The sequence below is a fragment of the Cavia porcellus genome, unplaced genomic scaffold (assembly GCF_034190915.1).
Source record: "Cavia porcellus strain 051 isolate PalLab524CR breed Dunkin Hartley unplaced genomic scaffold, mCavPor4.1 scaffold_32, whole genome shotgun sequence".
Taxonomy (NCBI): Eukaryota; Metazoa; Chordata; class Mammalia; order Rodentia; family Caviidae; genus Cavia; species Cavia porcellus.
Genome location: NW_026947515.1, coordinates 31,804,426 through 31,826,714, shown reverse-complemented (window position 1 = coordinate 31,826,714; position 22,289 = coordinate 31,804,426).

Genomic DNA, 22,289 nt, shown 5'->3' with positions numbered 1-22,289 from the left:
CCTGAGAAAGATCCAACTGAAAAAGAGAACTACAGACCAATCTCCCTAATGAACACAGATGCAAAGATCCTCAATAAAATATTGGCAAATAGGATGCAGCAAATCATCAAGAAGATTATACACCATGAACAAGTGGGATTCACCCCAGGTATTCTGGGGTGGTCCAATATACGTAAATCAATAAATGTAATCCATCATATCAATAGAGTCAAAAGTAAGAATCACATGATCATTTCCAGAAAAAGCTTTTGATAAGGTACAACATTCATTTATGATAAGAACCTTACAGAAAATTGGAATAGATGGTCTTTACCTCAACATAATAAAGGCCATCTATGACAAACCAACAGCCAGTATCATACTAAATGGCCAAAAATTGAAGGCCTTTACTTTAAAATCAAGCACAAGACAAGGATGTCCCCTTTCACCGCCTGTATTTAATATAGTACGGGAAATACTAGCCAGAGCAATTAGACATAAAAGAGAAATACAAGGTGTAAAGATAGGAAAAAAAGAAGTTAAATTATCACTATTTGCAGATGATATGAAACTCCACATAGAAGACCCCAAAACTCCATTGAAAGACTCCTAGATATAATAAATAAATTCAGCAATGTGGCTGGATACAAAATCAGTACTCAAAAATCAATAGCATTCTTATATACTAACAACAAAATCACAGAGAAATAAGAGAAGCTACACCCTTCACACTAGCAACCAAGAAAATGAAATATTTAGGAATTACTCTCATGAAAGAAGTGAAAGACCTATCAGGGAAAATTATATTGCATTGAAAAATGAAATTGAAGACGATCTCAGAAAATGGAAAGACATCCCTTGCTCATGGACAGGAAGAATAAATATTTTGAAAATGGCCATTCTCCCAAAACTGTTATACAGATTCAATGCAATCCCAATAAAAATACCATCAACATACCACATAGATCTCGAGAAATCAATCCTAAAATTCATCTGGCATGAGAAGAGTCCTAGAATAGCAAGGACAGTTCTAAGCAGCAAAGGCAAGGCAGGAGGCATCACAATCCCTGACTTGAAGTTATACTGCAAAACAACTGTAGTAAAATCAACATGGTACCGGAATCAAAACAGAGCCAAAGACCAATGGAATAGATTAGAAGATACAACCACAACTACAAACACACTCAACGACCTTATCTTTGATAAAGGGGGCCAAACAGATTCAATGGAAGAATGACAGTCTCTTTAATAAATGGTGTTGGAAAAACTGGCTCTCCATATGCCGAAAACTAAAACTAGACCCATGCCTGTCACCATATACTAAAATAAAATCTAAATGGATTGAAGATCTAAATATTAAAACAGAAACACTAAATCTATTGGAAGACAAATTGGGTAAAAACCTTGAAGACATAGGGGTAGGTAGAGAATTCATGAACAAGACTCAAAGTTTCTGAAAAACATCGCGATGTGGTGCCCATTGTAATGGGTTCTAACAGGCCCTTCACTAGTGGGAATGAGAAAAACATCACCTGGTGGTATGAATCGGAGGGTGTGAATTAGGATCGCACTGAATGGCAATGTAGGATGGAGAAAAGCCCCATGGGGTGGTCAGCATGGAGAGGTCAGGAAACTTGCATTGGCAATGTAGGATAGGTTTCTGAAAAACATGGCGGGGTGGTGTGTATTGTAAGGGTTTCTAACAGGCCATTCACAAGTCGGAGTGAGAAAAACATCTCGGGGTGGTGTGAATCGGAAGGTCTGAAATAGGATGGTCAGTGAGTGCCAATGTATGATGGAGAAAAGCACAACGGGGTGGTCAGCATGGGGAAGTCAGGAAACATGCAGTGCCAATGTAGGATAGGTTTCTGAAAAACATCGCAGAGTGGTACGTATTGTAAGGGTTTCTAACAGTCCACTCGCTAGTACGAGTGAGATAAATATCACGGGGTTGTGTGAATCAGAGGGTCTGAATTAGGATAGGCAGTGAGAGGCAATGTAGGATGGAGAAAAGCACCACGGGGTGGTCAGCATGGGGAGGTCAGGAAACATGCAGTGGCAATGTAGGGTAGGTTTCTGAAAAACATCGCGGGGTAGTGTGCATTTTAAGGGTTTCTAACAGGCCATTCACTAGTAGGAGTGAGAAAGACATCATGGGATGGTGTGAATCAGAAGGTCTGAAATAGGATGGGCAGTGAGGGCCAATTTCGGATGGAGAAAAGCACCACAGGGTGGTCAGCATGGGGAGGTCAGGAAACATGCAGTGCCAATGTAGGATAAGTTTCTGAAAAACATCGCGATATGGTGCCCATTGTAATGGGTTCTAACAGGCCCTTCACTAGTGGGAATGAGAAAAACATCACCTGGTGGTATGAATCGGAGGGTGTGAATTAGGATCGCACTGAATGGCAATGTAGGATGGAGAAAAGCCCCATGGGGTGGTCAGCATGGAGAGGTCAGGAAACTTGCATTGGCAATGTAGGATAGGTTTCTGAAAAACATGGCGGGGTGGTGTGTATTGTAAGGGTTTCAACAGGGCATTCACAAGTAGGAGTGAGAACAACATCACTCGGTGGTGTGAATCGTAGGGTCTGAATTAGGAAAGGCAGTGAGTGGCAATGTCGGATGGAGAAAAGCACCACAGGGTGGTGAGAATGTGGAGGTCAACAAACATGCAGTGGCAATGTAGGATAGGTTTCTGACAAACATCGCAAGGTGGTGCGCATTGTACGGGTTTCCAACAGGCCATTCACTAGTAAGAGTGAGAAAATCATCACGGAGTGGTGTGAATCTGAGGGTCTGAAATAGGATGGGCAGTGAGTGGCAATGTAGGATGGAGAAAAGCACCACTGGGTGGTCAGCATGGGGAGGTCAGGATACATGTAGTGCCAATGTAGGATGTGTCTGACAAAGATCGCGGGGTGGTGCGCATTGTAAGGCTTTCTAACAGGCCATTCACTAGTAGGAGTGAGAAAAACATCACGAGGTGGTGTGAATCGGAGGGTCTGAATTAGGATAGGCAGTCAGTGGCAACGTAGAATGGGGGAAAGCACCACAGGGTTGTCAGCATGGGGAGGTCAGTAAACATGGAGTGGCAATGTAGGATAGCTTTCTGAAAAACATCGCGAGGTGGTGCGCATTATAATGGTTTCTAACAGTCCATTCACGAGCAGGAGTGAGAAAAACATCACTGGGTGGTTTGAATCGGAGGGTCTGATTTAGCATACGCAGTGAGAGGCAATGTACGATGGAGAAAACACCACAGGGTGGTCAGCATGTGGAAGTGATGAAACATGCAGTGGCAAAGAAGGTGAGGTTTTGGAAAAATATCGCGGGCCGGTGCGCATTGTAAGGGTTTCTAACAGGCCATTTACTAGTAGGAGTGAGAAAAACATCACAGGGTTGTGTGAATCGGAGGGTCTGATTTAGCACACGCAGTGAGAGGCAATGTAGGATGGAGAAAAGCACCACGGGGTGGTCAGCATGGGGAGGTCATGAAACCTGCAGTGGCAAAGTAGGACAGATTTCTGAAAAACATCGCGGGGTGGTGTGTAATGTAAGGCTTTCTAACAGGCCATTCACTAGTAGAAGTGAGAAAAACATCTCGGGGTGGTGTGAATCGGAAGGTCTGAAATAGGATGGTCAGTGAGTGCCAATGTACGATGGAGAAAAGCACAACGGGGTGGTCAGCATGGGGAAGTCAGGAAACAGTCAGAGGCAATGTAGGATAGGTTTCTGAAAAACATCGCGGGTTGGTACGTATTGTAAGGGTTTCTAACAGTCCATTCGCTAGTACGAGTGAGATAAATATCACGGGGTGGTGTGAATCAGAGGGTCTGAATTAGGATAGCCAGTGAGAGGCAAAGTAGGATGGAGAAAAGCACCACGGGGTGGTCAGCATGGGGAGGTCAGGAAACATGCAGTGGCAATGTAGGATAGGTTTCTGAAAAACATCGCGGGGTGATATGCATTGTAAGGGTTTCTAACAGGCCATTCACTAGTAGGAGTGAGAAAAACATCACCTGGTGGTATGAATCGGAGGGTGTGAATTAGGATAGGCACTGAATGGCAATGTAGGATTGAGAAAAGCACCATGGGGTTGTCAGCATGGGGAGGTCAGGAAACATGGAGTGGAAATGTATATAGGTTTCTGAAAAACATGGCGGGGTGGTGCGTATTTTAAGGGTTTCTTACAGGGCATTCACTAGTAGGAGTGAGAACAACATCACTCGATGGTGTGAATCGAAGGGTCTGAATTAGGAAAGGCAGTGAGTGGCAATGTCGGATGGAGAAAAGCACCAAAGGGTGGTGAGAATGGGGAGGTCAACAAACATGCAGTGGCAATGTAGCATAGGTTTCTGACAAACATCGCAAGGTGGTGCGCATTGTAATGGTTTCTAACATGCCATTCAATAGTAGGAGTGAGAAAATCATCACGTGGTGGTGTGAATCGGAGGGTCTGAAATAGGATGGGCAGTGAGTGGCAATGTAGGATGGAGAAAAGCACCACTGGGTGGTCAGCATTGGGAGGTCAGGAAACATGCAGTGCCAATGTAGGATGCGTCTGACAAAGATCGCGGGGTAGTGCGCATTGTAAGGGTTTCTAACAGGCCATTCACTAGTAGGAGTGAGAAAAACATCACGAGGTGGTGTCAATCAGAGGGTCTGAATTAGGATAGGCAGGGAGTGGCAACATAGGATGGAAGAAAGCACCACGGGGTTGTCAGCATTGGGAGGTCAGGAAACATGGAGTGGCAATGTAGGATAGCTTTCTGAAAAACATCGCGGGGTGGTGCGCATTGTAAGGGTTTCTAAAAGGCCATTCACTTGTAGGAGTGAGAAAAACATCACGGGGTGGTGTGAATCAGAAGGTCTGAAATAGGATGGGCAGTGGGGGCAATGTAGGAAGGAGAAAAGCACCACAGTGTGGTCAGCAAGGGGAGGTCAGTAAACATGCAGTGGCAATGTAGGATAGGTTTCTGAAAAACATCGCGGTGTGGTGTGCATGGTAACGGTTTCTAACAGGCCATTCACTAGTAGGTGTGAGAATATCATCACGGGGTTGTGTGAATCGGCGGGTCTGAAATAAGATGGGCAGTGAGTGGCAATGTAGGATGGAGAAAATCACCACTGGGTGGTCAGCATGGGAAGGTCAGGAAACATGCAGTGCCACTGTAGGATAAGTTTCTGAAAAACATCGCGGTGTGGTGTGCATGGTAAGGGTTTCTAACAGGCCATTCACTAGTAGGTGTGAGAATATCATCACGGGGTTGTGTGAATCAGCGGGTCTGAAATAGGATGGGCAGTGAGTGGCAATGTAGGATGGAGAAAATCACCACTGGGTGGTCAGCATGGGGAGGTCAGGAAACATGCAGTGCCACTGTAGGATAAGTTTCTGAAAAAGATCGCGGGGTGGTGTGCATTGTAAGGGTTTCTAACAGGCCATTCACTAGTAGTAGTGAGCAAAACTTTACGGGGTGCTGTGAATCGGAGGGTCTGAATTAGGATAGGCAGTGAGTGGCAGTGTAGGATGGGGAAAACGCCACAGGATCGTCAGCATGGGGAGGTCAGGAAACAGGCAGTGGCAATATAAGATAGGTTTCTGAAAATCATCGCGGGGTGGTGCCCATTGTAAGGGTTTCTAACAGGCCATTCACTAGTAGGAGTGAGAAAAACATCACGGGGTGATGTGAATTGGAGGGTCTGAATTAGGATAGGCAGTGAGGGGCAATGTAGGATGGAGAAAAGCACCACGGAATGGTCAGCACGGGGAGGTAAGGAAACATGCAGTGGCAATGTAGGATAGGTTTCTGATAAACATCGCGGGGTGGTGCGCATTGTAATGGTTTCTAATAGCCCATTCACTAGTAGGAGTGAAAAAAACATCACTGGGTGGTGTGAATCGGAGGGTCTGAATTAGGAAAGGCAGGGAGTGCCAATGTAGGATGGAGAAAAGCCCCACGGGGTGGTCAGTATGGGGAGGTCAACAAACATGCAATGGCAATGTAGGATAGGTTTCTGATAAACATCGCGGGGTGGTGCCCATTGTAAGGGTTTCTAACACGACATTCACTAGTAGGAGTGAGAAAAACATCACGGGGTGGTGTGAAACGGAGGGTCTGATTTAGCATATGCAGTGAGAGGCAATGACGGATGGAGAAAAGCACCACGGGGTGGTCAGCATGGGGAGGTCAGGAAACCTGCAGTGGCAATGTGGGAAAAGTTTCTGAAAAACATCGCGGGGTGCTGTGCATTGTAAGGGTTTCTAACAGGCCATTCACTAGCAAGAGTGAGAAAATCGTCACGGGGTAGTGTGAATCGGAGTGTCTAAAATAGGATGGGTAGTGAGTGGCAATGTAGGATGGAGAAAAGCACCACTGGGTGGTCAGCATGGGGAGGTCAGGAAACATGCAGTGGCAAGGTAGGACAGGTTCCTGAAAAACATCACGGGGGGGTGTGTAATGTAAGGCTTTCTAACAGGCCATTCATTAGTAGAAGTGAGAAAAACATCACGGGGTGGTGTTAATTGGAAGGTCTGAAATAGGATGGGCAGTGAGGGCCAATGTACGATAGAGAAAAGCACAACGGGGTGGTCAGCATGGGGAAGTCAGGAAACATGCAGAGGCAATGTAGGATAGGTTTCTGAAAAACATCACGGGGTGGTGTGCATTGTAAGGGTTTCTAAGAGGCCATTCACTAGTAGGAGTGAGAAAATCATCCCGGGGTTGTGTGAATCGGAGAGTCTGAAATATGATGGGCAGTTAGCGGCAATGTAGGATGGAGAAAAGCACCACTGGGTGGTCAGCATGGGGAGGTCAGGAAACATGCATTGCCAATGTAGGATAAGTTTCTGAAAAACATCGCGGGGTGGTGCACATTGTAATGGGTTCTAACAGGCCATTCACTAGTAGGAGTGAGAAAAACATATGGGGTAGTGTGAATCGGAGGGTCTTAATGACGATAGGCAGTAACTGGCAATTGAGGATGGAGAAAAACACCATGGGGTGGTCAGCATGGGGAGGTCAGGAAACATGGAGTGCCAATGTAGGATAGGTTTCTGAAAAACATGTCGGGGTGGTGCGCATTGTGAGGGTTTCTAACAGGCCATTCACGAGCAGGAGTGAGAAAAACATCACTGGGGGGTGTGAATCGGAGGGTCTGGTGTAGCATACGCAGTGAGAAGCAATGTAGGATGGAGAAAAGCACCACGGGGTGGTCAGCATCGGGAGGTCAGGAAACCTGCAGTGGCAATGTAGGATAGGTTTCTGAAAAACATCGCGGGGTGGTGTGCAATGTAAGGGTTTTTAACAGGCCATTCACTAGTAGGAGTGAGAAAAACATCTCGGGGTGGTGTGAATCGGAAGGTCTGAAATAGGATGGGCAGTGAGTGCCAATGTACGATGGAGAAAAGCACAACGGGGTGGTCAGCATGGGGAAGTCAGGAAACAGGCAGAGGCAATGTAGGATAGGTTTCTGAAAAACATCGCGGGGTGGTACGTATTGTAAGGGTTTCTAACAGTCCATTCGCTAGTACGAGTGAGATAAATATCACGGGGTGGTGTGAATCATAGGGTCTGAATTAGGATAGGCAGTGATAGGCAATGTAAGATGGAGAAAAGCACCACGGGGTGGTCAGCATGGGGAGGTCAGGAAACATGCAGTGGCAATGTAGGATAGGTTTCTGAAAAACATCGCGGGGTGGTGTGCATTGTAAGGGTTTCTAACAGGCCATTCACTAGTAGGAATGACAAAAACATCACCTGGTGGTATGAATCGGAGGGTGTGAATTAGGATAGGCCCTGAATGGCAATGTAGGATGGAGAAAAGCACCACACGGTGATCAGCATCACGAGGTCAGGAAACCTGCAGTGGCAATGTAGGATAGGTTTCTGAAAAACATCGCGGTGTGGTGTGCATTGTAAGGGTTTCTAACAGGCCGTTCACTAGTAGGAGTGAGAAAAACATCACGAGGTGGTGTTAATCGGAGGGTCTGAATTAGGATAGGCAGTGAATGGCAATGTAGGATGGAGAAAGCACCACGGGGTGGCCAACATGGGGAGGTCAGGAAACATGCAGTGGCAATGTAGGATACCTTTCTGAAAAACATCGTGTGGTGGTGCGCATTGTAAGGGTTTCTAACAGGCCATTCACTAGTAGGAGTGAGAAAAACATCATGTGGTAGTGTGAATCCGAGGGTCTGAATGAGGATAGGTAGTGAATGGCAATGTAGGATGGAGAAAAGCACCACACGGTGATCAGCATCACGAGGTCAGGAAACCTGCAGTGGCAATGTAGGATAGGTTTCTGAAAAACATCGCGGGGTGGTGTGCATTGTAAGTGTTTCTAATAGGCCATTCACTAGTAGGAGTGACAAAAACATCATGTGGTGTTGTGAATCAGAGTGTCTGAATTAGGATAGGCAGTAAGTGGCAATGTAGGATGGAGAAAAGCACCACGGGGTGGTCAGCATGGGGAGGTCAGGAAACATGCAGTGGCAATGTAAGATAGGTTTCTGTAAAACATCGCGGGGTGGTGCGCATTGTAAGGGTTTCAAACAGGCCGTTCACCAGTAGGCGTGAGAAAAACATCACGAGGTGGTGTTAATCGGAGGGTCTGAATTAGGATAGGCACTGAGTGGCAATGGCGGAATGAGAAAAGCACCACTGGGTGGTCAACATGGGGAGGTCAGGAAACATGCAGTGGCAATGTAGGATAGGTTTCTGATAAACATCGCTGGGTGGTGCGCATTGTAAGGGTTTCTAACAGGCCATTCACTAGTAGGAGTGAGAACAACATCACGGGGTAGTGTGACTGCGGGTCTAAATGAGGATAGGCAGTGAGTGTCAATGTGGGATGGAGAAAAGCACCACGGGATGGTCAGCATGGGGAGGTCAGGAAACATGCAGTGGCAATGTACGATAGGTTTCTGACATACATCGCGTGGTGGTGCGCATTGTAAGTGTTTCTAACAGGCCATTTACTAGTAGGAGTGAGAAAAACATCACGAGGTGGTATGAATCGGAGTGTCTGAATTAGGATAGGCAGTAAGTGACAATGTAGGATGGAGAAAAGCACCACGGGATGGTCAGCATGGGGAGGTCAGGAAACATGCAGTGCCACTGTAGGATAGGTTTCTGACAAACTTCGCGGGGTGGTGCGCATTGTAAGCGTTTCTAACCAGCCATTCACTACTGGGCGTGAGAAAATCATCATGTGGTAGTGTGAATCTGAGGGTCTGTATGAGGATAGGCAGTGAGTGGCAATGTACGATGGAGAAAAGCACCACGGGTTCATCAGCATGGGGAGGTCAGGAAACATGCAGTGGCAATGGAGGATAGGTTTCTGTAAAACATCGTGGGGTGGTGTGCATTGTAAGTGTTTCTAACAGGCCATTCTCTAGTAGGAGTGACAAAAGCATCATGCGTTGGTGTGAATCAGAGGGTCTGAATTAGGATAGGCAGTGAGTGGCAATGTAGGATGGAGAAAAGCACCACGGTGTGGTCAGCATGGGGATGTCAGGAAACATGCAATGGCAATGTTGGATAGGTTTCTGAAAAACATCGTGGGGTGCTGCACATTGTAAGGGATTCTAACAGGCCATTCACTAGCAAGAGTGAAAAAATCGTCACGGGGTAGTGTGAATCGGAGGGTCTGAAATAGGATGGGCAGTGAGTGGCAATGTAGGATGGAGAAAAGCACCACTGGGTGGTCAGCTTGGGGAGGTCAGGAAACATGCAGTGCCAATGTAGGATAACTTTCTGAATAACATCGTAGGTGGTGCGCATTGTAAGGGTTTCTAACAGGCCGTTCACTAGTAGGAGTGAGAAAAACATAACTGCGTGGTGTGAATCGGAGGGTCTCAATTAGGATAGGCACTGAGGGGCAATATAGGATGCACAAAAGCACCATGGGGTGGTCAGGATGGGAAGGTCAGGAAACATGCAGTGGCAATGTAGGATCGGTTTCTGAAAAACATCGCGGGGTGGTGCGCATTGTAAGGGATTCTAACAGGCCATTCATTAGTAGAAGTGAGAAAAACATCAAGGGGTGGTGTGAATCTGAGGGTCTGAATTAGGATAGACAGTGAGTGGCATTGTAGGATAGGTTTCTGAAAAACATCCCGGGGTGGTGCGCATTGCAAGCGTTTCTAACAGGACATTTACTAGTAGGAGTGAGAAAAACTTTACGTGGTTGTGTGAATCGGAAGGTCTGAATTAGAATAGGCAGTGAGTGGCACTGTAGGATGGAGAAAAGCACCACGGGGTGGTCAGCATGGGGAGGTCCGGAAATATGCAGTGGCAGTGTAGGATAGCTTTCTGAAAAACATGGAGGGGTGGTGCGCATTGTAAGGTTTTCTAACAGGCCATCCACTAGTAGGAGTGAGAAAAACATCACAGAGTGTTGTGAATCGGAGGGTCTGAATTAGCATAGGCAGTGAGTGGCAATGTAGGATAGGTTTCTGAAAAACATCGCGGGATGCTGGGCCTTGTAAGGGTTTCTAACAGGCCATTCACTAGTAGGACTAAGAAAAACATCACGAGGTGGTGTGAAACCGAGGGTCTAAATTAGGATAGGCAGTGAGTGGCAATCTTGGATGGAGAAAAGACCCACGGGGTGGTCAGCATGGGCAGGTCAGGAAACCTGCAGTGGCAATGTAGGATAGGTTTCTGAAAAACATCGCGGGGTGGTGCGCATTGTAAAGGTTTCTAACAGGCCATTCACTAGTGGGAGTGAGAAAAACATCACCTGGTGGTGTGAATCGGAAGGTGTGAATTAGGATAGGCACTCAATGGCAATGTAGGATGGAGAAAAGCCCCAAGGTGTGCTCAGCATGCGGAGGTCAGGAAGCTTGCATTGGCAATCTAGGATAGTTTTCTGAAAAACATCGCAGGGTGGGGCGTATTGTAAGGGTTTCTAACAGCCCATTCACTAGTAGCAGTGAGAACAACATCCCTGGATGGTGTGAATCGGAGGGTCTGAATTAGGAAAGGCAGTGAGTGGCAATGTAGGATGGAGAAAAGAACCACGGGGTGGTGAGAATGGGGAGGTCAATAAACATGCAGTGGCAATGTAGGATAGGTTTCTGACAAAGATCGCAGGGTGGTGCACATTGTAAGTGTTTCTAACAGGCCATTCACTAGTAGGAGTGAGAAAATCATCACGGGGTGGTGTTAATCGGAGGGTCTGAAATAGGATGGGCAGTGAGTGGCAATGTAGGATGGAGCAAAGCAACACTGGGTGGTCAGCATGGGGAGGTCAGGAAACATGCAGTGCCAATGTAGGATAGGTTTCTGACATACATCGCTGGGTGGTGCGCATTGTAAGGGTTTTTCATAGGGCATTCACTAGTAGGAGTGAGCAAAACTTTATGGGGTGCTGTGAATCGGAGGGTCTGAATTAGGATAGGCAGTGAGTGGCAATGTAGGTTGGAGAAAACACCACGGGGTCATCAGCATGGGAATGTCAGGAAACATGCAGTGGCAATATAAGATAGGTTTCTGAAAATCATCGCGGGGTGGTGCGCATTTTAAGGGTTTCTAACAGACCATACAATAGTAGGAGTGAGAAAAACATCACTGGGTGGTGTGAATCAGATGGTCTGATTCATCATATGCAGTGAGAGGCCATGTAAGATGGAGAAAAGCACCACGGGATGGTCAGCATGGTGAGCTCAGGAAACATGCACTGGCAATGTAGGATAGGTTTCTGAAAAACATCGCAGGGTGATGCGCATTGTAATGGTTTCTAACAGGCCATTCACTAGTAGGAGTGAGAAAAACATCACTGGTTGGTGTGAATCGGAGGGTCTGAATTAGGAAAGGCAGTGAGTGGCCATGTAGGATGGACAAAAGCACCACGGGGTGGTCAGTATCTGTAGGTCAACAGACATGCAATGGCAATGTAGGATAGGTTTCTGAAAAACATCGCAGGGTGGTGCGTATTGTAAGGGTTTCTAACAGGACATTCACTAGTAGGAGTGAGAAAAACATCAGGAGGTGGTGTGAATCGGAGGTTCTGAATTAGGATAGGCAGTGTGGGGCAATGTAGGATGGAGAAAAGCACCACGGGGTGGTCATCATGGAGAGGTCAGGAAACATGCAGTGGCAATGTAGGATAGGTTTCTGAAATACATCGCGGGGTGGTGCGCATTGTAAGGGTTTCTAATAGGCCATTCACTAGTAGGAGTGAGCAAAACTTTATGGGGTGCGGTTAATCTAGCTTCTGAATTAGGATAGGCAGTGAGTGACAATGTAGGAGGGAGAAAACACCACGGGGTCGTCAGCATGGGGAGGTCAGGAAACATGCAGTGGCAATATAAGATAGGTTTCTGAAAATCATCGCGGGGTCGTGTGCATTGTAAGGGTTTGTAAGAGGCCATTGACTAGTAGGAGTGAGAAAAACATCACGGGGTGGTGTGAATTGGAGGGTCTGAATTAGGATAGTCAGTGAGTGGCAATGTAGGATGGAGAAAAGCACCACGGCGTGGTCATCATAGGGAGGTCAGGAAACATGCAGTGGCAATGTAGAATAGGTTTCTGAAAAACATCGCGGGGTGATGCGCATTGTAAGGGTTTCTAACAGGCCATTCACTAGTAGGAGTGAGAAAAACATCACTGGTTGGTGTGAATCGGAGGGTCTGAATTAGGAAAGGCAGTGAGTGGCCATGTAGGATGGACAAAAGCACCACGGGGTGGTCAGTATCTGTAGGTCAACAGACATGCAATGGCAATGTAGGATAGGTTTCTGAAAAACATCGTGGGGTGTGAGCATTTTAAGGGTTCGAACAGTCCATTCACTAGTAGGAGTGAGAAAACCATCAGGAGGTGGTGTGAATGGGAGGGTCTGATTAGGATAGGCAGTGAATGGCAATGTCGGAAGGAGAAAAGCACCATGGTGTGGTCAGCATTGGGAAGTCAGGAAACATGCAGTGGCAATGTAGGATAGGTTTCTGAAAACTTTGCTATGTGGTGCGCATTGTAAGGGTTTCTAACAGGCCATTCACAAGTAGGAGTGAGAAACACATCTCGGGGTAGTGTGAATCTGAGGTCTGAATGAGGATAGGCATTGAGTGGCAATGTAGGTTGGAGATAAGCACCACGGGGTGGTCGGCATGGGGAGGTCAGGAAACATGCAGAGGCAATGTAGGATTGGTTTCTGAAAAACATCGCGGGGTGGTGCGCATTGTAAGGGTTTCTAATAGGCCACTCACTAGTAGGAGTGAGCAAAACTTTACGGGGTGCTGTGAATCGGAGGGTCTGAATTAGGATAGGCAGTGAGTGGCAATGTAGGATGGAGAAAACACCACGGGTTCGTCAGCATGGGGAGGTCAGGAAACATGCAGTGGCAATATAAGATAGGTTTCTGAAAATCATCGCGGGGTGGTGTGCATTGTAAGGGTTTCTAAGAGGCCATTTACTAGTAGGAGTGAGAAAAACATCATGGGGTGGTGTGAATCAGAGGGTCTGAATTAGGATAGTCAGTGAGTGGCAATGTAGGATGGAGAAAAGCACGACGGCGTGGTCAGCATGGGGAGGTCAGGAAACATGCAGTGGCAATGTAAGATACCTTTCTGCAAAACATTGCGTGGTGATGCACATTCTAAGGCATTCTAACAGGCCATTCACTAGTAGAAGTGAGAAAAACATCATGGGGTGGTGTGAATCGGAGGTTCTGAATTAGGATAGGCAGTGAGGGGCAATGTAGGTTGGAGAAAAGGACCACGGGGTGGTCAGCATGGGGAGCTTAGGAAACTTGCAGTCACAATGTAGGATAGGTTTCTGAAATAAATCGCGGGGTGGTGCGCATTATAAGGGTTTCTAACAGGCCATTCACTAGTAGGAGTGAGAAAAACTGTACGGGGTGGTGTGCATCGGAGGGTCTGAATTAGGATAGGCAGTGAGTGGCAATGTAGGATGGAGAAAAGCACCACGGGGTCTTCAGCATTGGGAGGTCAGGAAATATGCAGTTGCAATGTAGGATAGCTTTCTGAAAAATATCGCGGGGTGGTGCGCATTGTAAGGGTTTCTAACAGGCCATTCACTAGTAGGAGTGAGAAAAACACCACGGAGTGGTGTGAATCGGAGGGTCTGAATTAGGATAGGCAGTGATAGGCAATGTAGAATAGGTTTCTGAAAAACATCGCGGGGTGCTGCGCATTGCAAGGGTTTCTAACAGGCCATTAACTAGTAGGAGTAAGAAAAACATCACGAGGTGGTGTGAATCGGAGGTTCTGAATTAGGTTAGGCAGTGATGGGCAATGTAGGTTGGAGAAAAGGACCACAGGGTGGCCAGCATGGGGAGGTCAGGAAACATGCAGTGACAACGTAGGATAGGTTTCTGAAATAAATCGCGGGGTGGTGCGCATTGTAAGGGCTTCTAACAGGCCATTCACTAGTAGGAGTGAGAAAAACTTCATGGAGTGGTGTGAATCGGAGTGTCTGAATTGGATAGGCAGTGATAGGCAATATAGGATGGAGAAAAGAACCACGGGGTGGTCAGCATGGGGAGGTCAGGAAACATGCAGTGGCAAGACAGGATATGTTTCTGAAATACATCGCAGGGTGGTGCGCAATGTAAGGGTTTCTAACAGGCTATTCACTTGTAGGAGTGAGCAAAACTTTACGGGGTGGTGTGAATCGGAGGGTCTGAATTAGGATAGGCAGTGAGTGAGTGGCAATGTAGGATGAAGAAAAGCACCACGGGGTCTTCAGCATGGGGAGGTGAGGAAACATGCAGGTGCAATATAAAATAGGTTTTTGAACATCATCGCGGGGTGGTGCACATTGTAAGGGTTTCTAACAGGCCATTCACTAGTAGGAGTGAGAAAAACATCACGAGGTGGTGTGAATCGGAGGGTCTAAATTAGGATAGGCAGTGATTGGCAATGTAGGATGGAGAAAAGCACCACGGGGTGGTCCGCATGGGGAGATCAGGAAACATGCAGTGGCAATGTAGGATAGGTTGGTGAAAAACATAGTGGGGTGGTGCGCATTGTAAGGGTTTCTAACAGGCTATTCACTTGTAGGAGTGAGCAAAACTTTACGGGGTGGTGAGAATAGGAGGGTCTGAATTAGGATAGGCAGTGAGTGGCAATGTAGGATGGAGAAAAGCACCACGGGCTCGTCAGCATGGGGAGGTCAGGAAACAGGCAGTGGCAATATAAAATAGGTTTCTGAAAATCATCGTGGGGTGGTGGGCATTGTAAGGGTTTCTAACAGGCCATTCACTAGCAGGCCTGAGAAAAACATCATGGGGTAGTGTGAATCTCAGGGTCTGAGTTCGGATAGGCAGTGAGTGTCAATGTAGGATGGAGAAAAGCACCACGGGGTGGTCAGCATTGGGAGATCAGGAAACATGCTGTGGCAATACAGGATAGCTTTGTGAAAAACATCGCGGGGTGGTGTGCACTGTAAGGATTTCTAACAGGCCCTTCACTAGTAGCAGTGAGAAAAACATCACGAGGTGGTGTGAATCGGAGGGTCTGAATTAGGATAGGCAGTGAGTGGCAATGTAGGATGGAGAAAAGCACACGGGGTGGTCAGCATGGGGAGGTGAGGAAACATGCAGTGGCAATGTAGGATAGCTTTCTGAAAAACATCGCTGGGTGGTGCGCATTGTAAGGGTTTCTAACAGGCCATTCACTAGTAGGAGTGAGAAAAACATCACGGAGTGGTGTGAATCCGAGGGTCTGAATTAGGATTGGCAGTGAGTGGCAATGTAGGATGGAGAAAAGCGCCACAGAGTGGTCAGCATGGGGAGGTCACGAAACATGCAGTGGCAATGTAGGATAGGTTTCTGAAAAACATCGCGGTGTGGTGCGCATTGTAAGGGTTTCTAACAGGCCGTTCACTAGTAGGAGTGAGAAAAACATCACGAGGTGGTGTTAATCGGAGGGTCTGAATTAGGATAGGCAGTGAATGGCAATGTAGGATGGAGAAAGCACCACGGGGTGGCCAACATGGGGAGGTCAGGAAACATGCAGTGGCAATGTAGGATACCTTTCTGAAAAACATCGTGTGGTGGTGCGCATTGTAAGGGTTTCTAACAGGCCATTCACTAGTAGGAGTGAGAAAAACATCATGTGGTAGTGTGAATCCGAGGGTCTGAATGAGGATAGGTAGTGAATGGCAATGTAGGATGGAGAAAAGCACCACACGGTGATCAGCATCACGAGGTCAGGAAACCTGCAGTGGCAATGTAGGATAGGTTTCTGAAAAACATCGCGGGGTGGTGTGCATTGTAAGTGTTTCTAATAGGCCATTCACTAGTAGGAGTGACAAAAACATCATGTGGTGTTGTGAATCAGAGTGTCTGAATTAGGATAGGCAGTAAGTGGCAATGTAGGATGGAGAAAAGCACCACGGGGTGGTCAGCATGGGGAGGTCAGGAAACATGCAGTGGCAATGTAAGATAGGTTTCTGTAAAACATCGCGGGGTGGTGCGCATTGTAAGGGTTTCAAACAGGCCGTTCACCAGTAGGCGTGAGAAAAACATCACGAGGTGGTGTTAATCGGAGGGTCTGAATTAGGATAGGCACTGAGTGGCAATGGCGGAATGAGAAAAGCACCACTGGGTGGTCAACATGGGGAGGTCAGGAAACATGCAGTGGCAATGTAGGATAGGTTTCTGATAAACATCGCTGGGTGGTGCGCATTGTAAGGGTTTCTAACAGGCCATTCACTAGTAGGAGTGAGAACAACATCACGGGGTAGTGTGACTGCGGGTCTAAATGAGGATAGGCAGTGAGTGTCAATGTGGGATGGAGAAAAGCACCACGGGATGGTCAGCATGGGGAGGTCAGGAAACATGCAGTGGCAATGTACGATAGGTTTCTGACATACATCGCGTGGTGGTGCGCATTGTAAGTGTTTCTAACAGGCCATTTACTAGTAGGAGTGAGAAAAACATCACGAGGTGGTATGAATCGGAGTGTCTGAATTAGGATAGGCAGTAAGTGACAATGTAGGATGGAGAAAAGCACCACGGGATGGTCAGCATGGGGAGGTCAGGAAACATGCAGTGCCACTGTAGGATAGGTTTCTGACAAACTTCGCGGGGTGGTGCGCATTGTAAGCGTTTCTAACCAGCCATTCACTACTGGGCGTGAGAAAATCATCATGTGGTAGTGTGAATCTGAGGGTCTGTATGAGGATAGGCAGTGAGTGGCAATGTACGATGGAGAAAAGCACCACGGGTTCATCAGCATGGGGAGGTCAGGAAACATGCAGTGGCAATGGAGGATAGGTTTCTGTAAAACATCGTGGGGTGGTGTGCATTGTAAGTGTTTCTAACAGGCCATTCTCTAGTAGGAGTGACAAAAGCATCATGCGTTGGTGTGAATCAGAGGGTCTGAATTAGGATAGGCAGTGAGTGGCAATGTAGGATGGAGAAAAGCACCACGGTGTGGTCAGCATGGGGATGTCAGGAAACATGCAATGGCAATGTTGGATAGGTTTCTGAAAAACATCGTGGGGTGCTGCACATTGTAAGGGATTCTAACAGGCCATTCACTAGTAGGAGTGAGAAAAACTTTATGGGGTGGTGTGAATCAGAGTGTCTGAATTAGGATAGGCAGTCAGTGGTAATGTAGGATAGGTTTCTGAAAAACATTGCGGGGTGCTGCGCATTGTAAGGGTTTCTAACAGGCCATTCACTAATACGAGTGAGAAAAACATCACGAGGTTTTGTGAATTCGAGGGTCTGAATTAGGATAGGCAGTGAGTGGGAATGTAGGATGGAGCATAGCACCACGGGGTGGTCAGCATGGGGAGGTCAGGAAACATGCAGTGGCAATGTAGGATAGGTTTCTGAAAAAAATCGCGGGGTGGTGCACATTCTAAGGATTTCTAACAGGCCATTCACTAGTAGTAGTGAGAAAAACATCATGGGGTGGTTTGATTCGGAGAGTCTGAATTAAAATAGGCAGTGAGTGAGGAAGAAGAATTCAGGAAATAATGTTACAGAAGTAGAACACAGGAAGTAGGAAATAGAATTCCGGAAGTAGAATACAGAAAGTACGATTCAAGAAATTGAACTCAGGAAGGAGAACACAGGAAGTAAAATTCAGGAAATAGAAATCAAGAAGGAGAACAGAGGATGTAGGATTTCGTAAATAAAATTCCTGAAGTAGATCACAGGAAGTAGGATTCAGGAAAAAGGATTCCAGAAGTAAATCACAGGAAGGAGGATTCCAGAAATTGAACTCCGGAAATAGTATACATGAAGTACGTTGAGGAATTAGAATCCAGGAAGGAGAACACAGGAAGTAGGATTCAGGAAATAGAATTCCAGAAGTAGAAGACAGAATGTAGGATTGAAGAAATAGAAATCAGGATGTAGAACACACAAATTAGAATTCAGGAAATACAATTCCAGAAGTTTAACACAGTAAGTAGGATTCAGGAAATAGAATTCCGGAAGTAGAACTCGGGAAGCAGGATTCAGGAAATAGAACTCAGGAAGTAGAACACAGGAACTAGGATTCAGGAAATAGAAATCAGGATGTAGAACACAGGAAGTAGGATTCAGGAAATCGAACTCAAGAAAGAGAACACAGGAAGTAAAATTCAGGAATTAGAAGTCAAGAAGGCGAACACAGGAAGTAGGATTCAGGAAATAGAATTCCAGAAGTAGAACACAGGAAGTTGGATTCCAGAAATAGGACTCAGGAAGGAGAGCACAGGAAGCAGAATGGAGGAAATACAATTCCGGAAGTAGAACAGAGGAAGTAGGATTCAGGAAATAGAATTCTGGAAGTAGGACACTGGAAGTAGGATTCTGGAAACAGAATTCCGTAAGTAGAACACAGAAAGTAGAATTCAGATAATACAACTCAAGAAGGAGAACCCAGGAAGTAGGATTCATGAAATAGAATTCCGTAAATAGAACACAGGAAGTAGGATTCAGGAAATAGAATTCTGGAAGAAGACGACAGGAACTACGATTCATGAAATAGAAATCAGGAAGTAGAACACACATATTAGGATTCACGAAATAGAATTCTGGAAGTTTCACACACGAAGTAGGATTCAGAAAATAGAATTCCGGATGTAGTACTCAGGAAGCAGGATTGATGAAATAGAATTCAGGAAGTAGAACACATGAAGTAGGATTCAGGAAATAGAATTCTGGAAGTAGAACACACAAAGTAGAATTCACGAAATAGGCCTCATGAAAGTGAACACAGGAAGTAGATTTCAGGAAGGAGAATACTGGAAGTAGAGCACCAGAAGTAGGATTTAGGAAATAGAATTCGGGAAGGAGAACACAGGACATAGGATTCAAGAAATAGAATTCCAGAAGTAGAACACAGGAAGTAGGATTTAGGAAAATGAACTCAGGATGTAGACCACAGGAAGTAGGATTCAGAAAATGGCACTCTGGAAGGAGAACACATGAGGTAGGATTCACGAACTAGAACTCAGGAAGGAGAACATAGGAAGTAATATTCAGGAAACATGCCTCATGAAGGAGAATACAGGAAGTAAGATTCAGGAAATAGAACTCAGGAAGCAGAACACAGGAAGTAGGAATTAGGAAATAGAATCCCGGAAGGATAACCCAGGAAGTAGGATTTGAGAAATGGAATTCCAGAAGTAGAACACAGGAAGTAGAATGCAGGAAATTGAATTCCAGAGGTAGAACACAAGAAGTAGTTTTCAGGATACAGAATTCCAGAAGTATACCACAGGAAGTAGGATTTATGAAATAGAAAGCAGGATACACATGCATTAGGATTCAGGAAATAGAATTCTGGAAGTTTAACACAGGAAATAGGATTCAGGAAATAGAAATCCATAAGTACTACTCAGTAGGCAGGATTCAGGAAATAGAACTCAGGAAGTAGAACACAGGAAGTAGGATTCAGGAAATAGAATTTCAGAAGTAAAACACAGAAAGTAGAATTAACAAAATAGGCCTCATGAAGGTGAACACAGGAAGTAGGATTCAGGAAATAGAATTCTGAAAGTAGAACACAGGAAGTAGAATTTAGGAAATAGAATTCTGGAAGTAGAACACAGGAAGTAGGATTCAATAAATAGAATCTCGGAAGTAGAACAAAGAAATTAAAATTCAGGAAGTAGAATTCCATAGGCAGAACACAGGAAGTAGGATTCAGGAAATAGAACTCAAGAATTAGAACACAGGATGTAGGATTCAGGAAAAAGTATTCCAGAACTAGAACAGAGGAAGTAGGACTCAGGAAATAGAATTCCAGAAGTATAAAAATGGAAGTAGGATTCAGGAAAAAGTATTCCAGAAGTACAACAAGGAAGTAGAATCATGGAAACAGAACTGAGGAAATAGTACACAGGAAGTGGGATTCAGGAAATATAACTCAGGAAGGAGAACACAGGAAGAAGGATACAGAAATTAGAACACAGGAAGTAGGATTCAAGAAATAGAATTCCAGAAGTAGAAGACAGAAAATAGGTTTCAGGAAATCGAATTCCTGAAGGAGAACTCAAGGAGTAAGATCCAGGAAATGGAATTCCAGGAGTAGAACACAGAACGAAGGATTCAGGAAATAGAACTCAAGCAATAGAACACAGGAAGTAGGATTCAGAAAATAGAACTCAGGAAGGAGAACACAAGCAGTAAGATTCAGGAAATAGAATTTAATAAGAAGAACACCAGAAGTTGTATTCAGGAAATAGAATTTCGAAAGTAGAAAACAAGAAGTAGGATTCAGGAAATTGAACTCAGGAAGTAGAACACAGGAAGTAGGATTGAGGAAATAGAATTATGGAAGGAGAACACAGGAAGTAGGTTTCAGGAAATAGACCTCAGGAATTAATACACAGGAAGTAGGATTCAGGAAATAGAATTCCGGAAGTAGCACACAGGAAGTAGAATTTATAAAATAGTTCTCATGAACTAAAACACAGGAAGTAGGATTCAGGAAATAGAACTCAGGAAGTAGAACACAGGAGGTAGGATTCATGAAATAGAATTCCAGAAGTAAAACATAGGAAGTAGGATTCAGGAAATAGAAATAAGGAAGTATAACACAGGAAGTAGGATTCAGGAAACAGAACTCAGGAAGCACAACACAGAAAGTAGAATTCAGGATATAGAACTCCTGAAGGAGAACACAGGAATAACGATTCAGGAAAAAGAACTCAGGAAATTGAACACAGGAAGTAAGATTTGGGAAAGAGAATTCCGGAAATAGAACACAGGAAATAGGTTTCAGGAAATAGAATTCCGGAAGGAGAAAACAAAAGGTAAGATCCAGGAAATGCAATTCCAGAAGTAGAACACAGTAAGTAGTAGTTGGGGTAGTAGTTGGGAAATAGAAATCAGGGAATAGAACACAGGAAGTAGGATTCAGGAAATAGAAATAAGGAAGTAGAACACAAGAGGTAGGACTCAGAAAACAGAACTCAGGAAAGAGAACACAAAAAGTAGGATTCAGGAAACAGAACTCATGAAGGAGAACACAGGAAGAAGGATTCAGGAAATAGACCTCAGGAAATAGAAAACAGGAAGTAAGATTCAGGAAATAGAATTCTGGAAGGAGAACACACAAAGTAAGATCTAGGAAATGGAATTCCAGAAGTAGAACACAGTAAGTAGGATTCAGGAAATAGAACTCAGGAAAGAGAACACAAAGTAGGATTCAGGAAATAGAATCACGGAAGTAGAACACAAGACCTAGGATTCAGGAAATAGAACTCAGGAAGGAGAGCACATGAAATAAGATTCTGGAAATAGAATTCAAGAAGCAGAACACAAGAAGTAGGATTCAGGAAATTTAATTCTGGAAATAGAACACAGCAAATAGGATTCAGGAAATAGAACTCAGGAAGTAGAACACCGGAAGTGGGTTTTAGGAAATAGAATTCCGGAAGTAGAATGCAGGAAGTCGGATTCAGGAAATAGAATTCCTGAAGTAGAACACAGGAAGTAATATTCTGGAAAAAGAAATCAGAATGGAGAACACAGCAATAGGATTCAAGAAATAGAATTCCAGAAGTAAAACACAGGAAATAGGATTCAGGATATAGGCATCATGTAGGAGAACACAGGAACTAAGATTCAGAAAATAGAATATCGGAAGTAGAACACAGGAAGAAAATTTCAGGAAAGCGAGATATGGAAGTACAACACAAGAAGTAGGATTCAAGAAATACAGTTCCGGAAGTAGATCACAGGAAGTAGGACTCAGGAAATAGAATTCCAAAATACAACACAGAAAGTAGGAGTCAGGAAACAGAACTAAGGAAGGAGAAATCATGAAGTAAGATTCAGAAAATAGAAATCTGGAAGTAGAACACAGAAAGTAGGATTCAGGAAATAGAAATACG